General features: G+C 40.9%; 1 long non-coding RNA gene across 2 annotated transcripts; it reads left to right on the forward strand.

Moving 5' to 3' along the window:
* The first annotated feature begins 343 nt into the window (after nt 1–343).
* LOC120968573 (uncharacterized) lies at nt 344–4,683 on the forward strand. Of its 2 annotated transcripts, none has more exons than XR_005763115.3 (2): nt 344–2,079; nt 2,225–4,683. It is a non-coding gene; the product is annotated as an uncharacterized lncRNA (long non-coding RNA). The 2 variants fall into 2 exon arrangements; XR_005763114.3 differs by having other exon boundaries at nt 2,259–4,683.
* Nucleotides 4,684–4,933: the final 250 nt, after the last annotated feature.

Consider the following 4,933-nt stretch of genomic DNA (forward strand, 5'->3'; position numbering starts at 1 on the left):
CCAAGCGCCGCCAGTGCCGCTGCACTGGTCCAGACCAGCCACGGGGTGGACAAAGCTCAACGTTGATGGATCCTTTAGTGCCACGGGTGGAGAGGCCAGAGCAGGCATGATCCTTCGCAGCGAAGCCGGTGATATCATCTTCTCCTCCTGCAGGGAACTACGGACGTGCTCTGAGCCCCTTGAGGCCGAGCTACATGCATGCATGGAGGGGCTCAACCTAGCACTGCAGTGGACTCCGTTGCCTATTGTGATGGAAACGGACTGTTCGGTGGCACTACATGCGATATTAGCTCCGGTGCCGGACAGGTCTCGTTTTGCTATGCTTGTCGACCAGGTTAGACGCTTGATGTCAGGAGGTAGAGAAATAAAGGTAGTTCATGTACGTAGAGAGCAGAATGGCGTAAGCCACTATCTTGCGAACTACGGTAGAGTTCATAAACGCACGGTTGTGTGGCTGGGATCGGGACCGGAGGAGGTCCCAGATTTGTGTAAGGCCGAGGCCCTTTATGTGTGAGAAATGGAATTTCTTTCACCCGCAAAAAAAGGGTGTATTTACATTGGAGAAAATAGGTTTTGGGGGTTAGAGCGCATGGATGTAATGGATGTATGGGAAGGGCTTTGAGGTTTTTTTTAACGTGGGTGAGATAAATTATTAAGGGCATTGGTGGGTAATTTTTAATCTTTTCAATCCAATGGTTGTGCTTGTCTAATCAATTTAAATTGATGGCCAGATCTATACTTCTATACTTCTATATCTATATCTATATCTATACTTCTATACTTCTATCTATCTCTATCTCTATCTATATTTATATCTATCTATACTTCTATATCTATATCTATATCTATATCTATCTATATCTATGTCTATACTTCTATCTATCTATATCTATATCTATATCTATATCTATATCTATATCTATATCTATATCTATATCTATCTATCTATCTATCTATACTTACTTCTACTAATTACAGACTCCCTAAAAATTTCCACGTTAATTAGTAAATACTAACCGTTAATCATGTGGGGCCAAAATAATAACGGTTTAGATTAATCCATAGAATCCTTTCGGAGTTTCCATCTTAAAAGAAAAAAAAACAGGTTCCTTCTCAAAAGAACAGGTTTCCATCTCAAAAGAAAGAACACAGACTATTTTTGATCTGATATTAGATTAAAAGAAATGTCACGGTTGCAAACTCTAACTAACTTTCTCACATGTGTAGTTGTCAAAAAAAAGAAAAACTTTCTCACATGTGTGTTCTAAAAGAACAATGCTCTCAACATAATTTAATTTCCATCTCTGTTCCGGCTCTCCTGGCCTTCCTCGACCTATACGCCATCGCCGCCGCCGCCATCGACGCGGCCGCCGCCGCCATCACACGATGTCGCCGCCGCTGCTGCGGACGACTTCCCGACGCTCAGGGCGCTGCGGTAGAACTGCGCTTGGCTGCAGTGCGTGTTCCCGGCGCCATTGCCGACCGTCGGTGCGCCACCGTGCTGGCACCTCGACGGGCTGCTCGAGGTAATGGCCGTGAGGCGTACAAGTTGACCTCACGCTGCAATCGCTCTAATAAAAAGGGCCACGATTCAATCGATCCCCATGTCATCCTGAACTTCAGATTTCCATCCAACTCAGCAATCGATCTGAAAAAAGGTCATAGACTCACAATCCCTTTCTTCTTCTTTCATGAATCATCTCAGATTTCAGGTTCTGACTATGAGGCTTCCCAACATAATTTTTCTAGGCCAATTATTGAATCAATCTTACACCGGTTGATGCAGCGGAGGAGGAGGCGGCTGCAGTAGGCAGTAAGGCTGCCGAGTGAAGGGACTACAGGGGATTGCTGGCGCCACGATCCCTGCTCTGTTCTTAAATCCTTTCAATTCATCACAGAAGATACAGGCATACAATTGGCTTGATCCCTAATGTTTGGACAAGAAAAAAAGTTGGTTGTGTACATGCGTATCCATAAGTGGTCCTTTTGACTTGATTGTGTGATGTAGGAAGAGAAAGCATGCAAGTTGCCATGGTCTGCATAACGACATTGCTTCCAGTGGCACCAAAAATATATATGGTAGGCCTGCCTACGGACAGAAGATCCCTTTGATGTTTCTAGGATGTTTAAATTATAGATGCTTTCAGATGACCCTATGCTAGCCAACCAAATTAGTTTTCTTACATGGCAACCAAATTAGCTGATGTCGTTTCGTTTGTACCAGAATTGAATGATGCGTGTGTTTTTCTCGAGTACAGGCTACACATCGGATTAACTGGATGGTACATCCGATCATCCATCCATTACACGGAGGTACGATGCTTAGAGTTTGAATATTTTTCCATGTCTTTAACTGCTAAATTGTGCAGTTTCCTTTTTGTTAGATCAGGTAGTCAGATTTTAAAACTATTGGCCATACAATTATTAGCTTCAAGTACTACTTGAGCTGCACAGGTGAGCACAATACTATGTTCGTCAGTGCAAACTGTTTTGCGTAATATTTTTGCAAATATGGTCAATGTATACTGTTTTTTGTAATATTTTTGCAACTATGGTCAACGTATACTGTTTTCTGTAATATTTTTGCAGCTTCAGAGAAACTATGTGTAGGTCTCTTCACCATTCTTAGTATTTTAAGTTTAGTGCTACGGCTAGCTCTTTATTGTGCTTAGCAGCAACTGTTATGACAGGACTAACTTCTCTTTTTCGTTCATGAATTCACATGCTAGGATTCTATGTTAAATAGGCTGATTCTTCCAAGGGGTCGTTAGAATGGGAAATCGGAAGATGATGTTGTATGAACTCTTTGAAAATCCCTAACCACATCTACTAAACATTTAAAATTCTATATCCTGCCCATCGAATTAGTGTTGCGTAGTTTTGCTTATGCTACCACAATTGCTCTGTAGGTTAACGGAAATCCCAACCACTTGAATACATGAATGCATAATGTGATTTTCCAGAAAATTTAGGACCCTTTTATATACGCAACCACACTATTAAGTCCAGAGCTCATGAACTACAAGACAAGTGCAACGATAACCTATATTCATATTAACCAGAATATCATGCAAATGAATTATTATGTTTATTGGATATGACGATCCCGTGCAGGTTTAGGCAATCATTCCAACTTCTATTGTTAAGCAAAGGTATAAACCCTAGATTGCAAACATTTTCCTATACATATGGCATTAAGTTATGCCAATTTCCTTACATCCACTGGCCACAAGCTACCCATGCAATAGGTAATTATGACATGTCAATGATGCAATGGTGTTTGAAATATTCGGACCCTTAGTGAAACTTAAGATTCAAAAGCTAGCTCACTTATCGATTATATATATATATATATTACAAAACTAATTTGATACCTCCAACAAACAGAACGTAATAAAAAAATATGAGCCGCTCATCTGATGTGACCGAGTTATAACGGTGTGGATTAACATCTGTAATCATCGACTGAAACCCTTAGAATCATTAGATCTTTGGTACTGTAGTTGAATTACCCACCTATGCCATCAAATTATGTGCACACATCCTTTAAGACAAATCCACCAATGTGTTTACCACCCAGAATTGAAGAGTCGCAATATAGAATCAAACTTTTCGATCCCTCATCCATGTCTCTCTCCTGCAATGGCGTCATGCCTAAGTGCTACCACCATTCGCACCCCACTATGATATGTCTTCAGGTTGATCTATCTGCTAATGGTCGCCGGCTGGCCGGTGAGCGTTGCCGCCATTTGTAAATTTGACGATGCCTTGACGCATAAGACGTTCTTATTGCTGCACTTGCTAAGAGCAGCAGCGTGGTTAATTAAGTTTATGAGAGAAGTGTCAGTTCATGCCGGCGATGGTCGATGGAGCTTTAATGTGGTTGTCGAGGCATGAAAAGCATGGTGATCAAAAAGATTTCTAAGGGTAAGGTGCAGGCAGCGCTAGCTGATACTAGCATGCCGTTTTTATTGTCTCTTAATTTATTTATTTTCCAGCAGATATCCCGGATTGGATCAAAAATTATTTTTCCCAGTTTGTAACCCAATATGTTTGTGCACAAACACATGTAATGCTGAGGTACAGTTTATGCTACAGCAGGTCTGGATCATTTGTCGCTCCGAGAGGAGTTCTTTCTGCGGTGAAGACACACTTACACGCAGCCTTTAATAATTTCTTTCCGGTGAGACACAAGTATAAGGATTTAAGCACCCTTGATTGATTCATGGAGAGCATACGAAATGATTCTGGCTAATCTAATCTAGCTACTGGATGGACCGGATGAAGAACGGAACACACGCCGGTGATTGCCCAAGTCCAGTCTTAACAAGGCCATTAATCACATGGATGCGTTAATTCCAGCAATTTATCTGTTGTGCTTCCTGATGTTATCTTATTAACTGGACTTAGAAATGGAGAAATGCCATGATGTAATGTGACTTGGTGGTGCAAGGTTATATTGCTGGACCAAGATCTGCATCTATATTTCCTAAAGTCTTTCACTTACATTCTTTTATTTCCTGTCCAGTTTTACTTCTATGTGATGTCCGATTTCTTCCTTTCTAAAGTTGTTTGGTAATGAACGAGCCTACCCTGAAATTAAGTAGGCTTAAGGTGACTTGATGAGTGATTTTCTGGTCAACGGTTGGTATTATATTATTTGCAAGTTTTGCAACTCCACTATGCGATTGGATTTACTTGCTCATATATTGGCAAACCTTATATCTACCTCCCATACACCTACATGGCTGCATGCACGTCCTCAGCGAATACACAACGCTACTTTACAGGATGGAATCCTAAAAGAAAAGAAAAAAAAAAGTAAAATGAAGTTGAGAAAATATTATCATCTATTTCAGTGATGACTTTACATGGTAATACTTTAGTATGTCTGTGTTATTAGCGATCAAGAATATCCAAATCCATCGGTGTT

Source organism: Aegilops tauschii, chromosome 7 (genome assembly GCF_002575655.3).
Source record: "Aegilops tauschii subsp. strangulata cultivar AL8/78 chromosome 7, Aet v6.0, whole genome shotgun sequence".
NCBI classification, from domain to species: Eukaryota; Viridiplantae; Streptophyta; class Magnoliopsida; order Poales; family Poaceae; genus Aegilops; species Aegilops tauschii.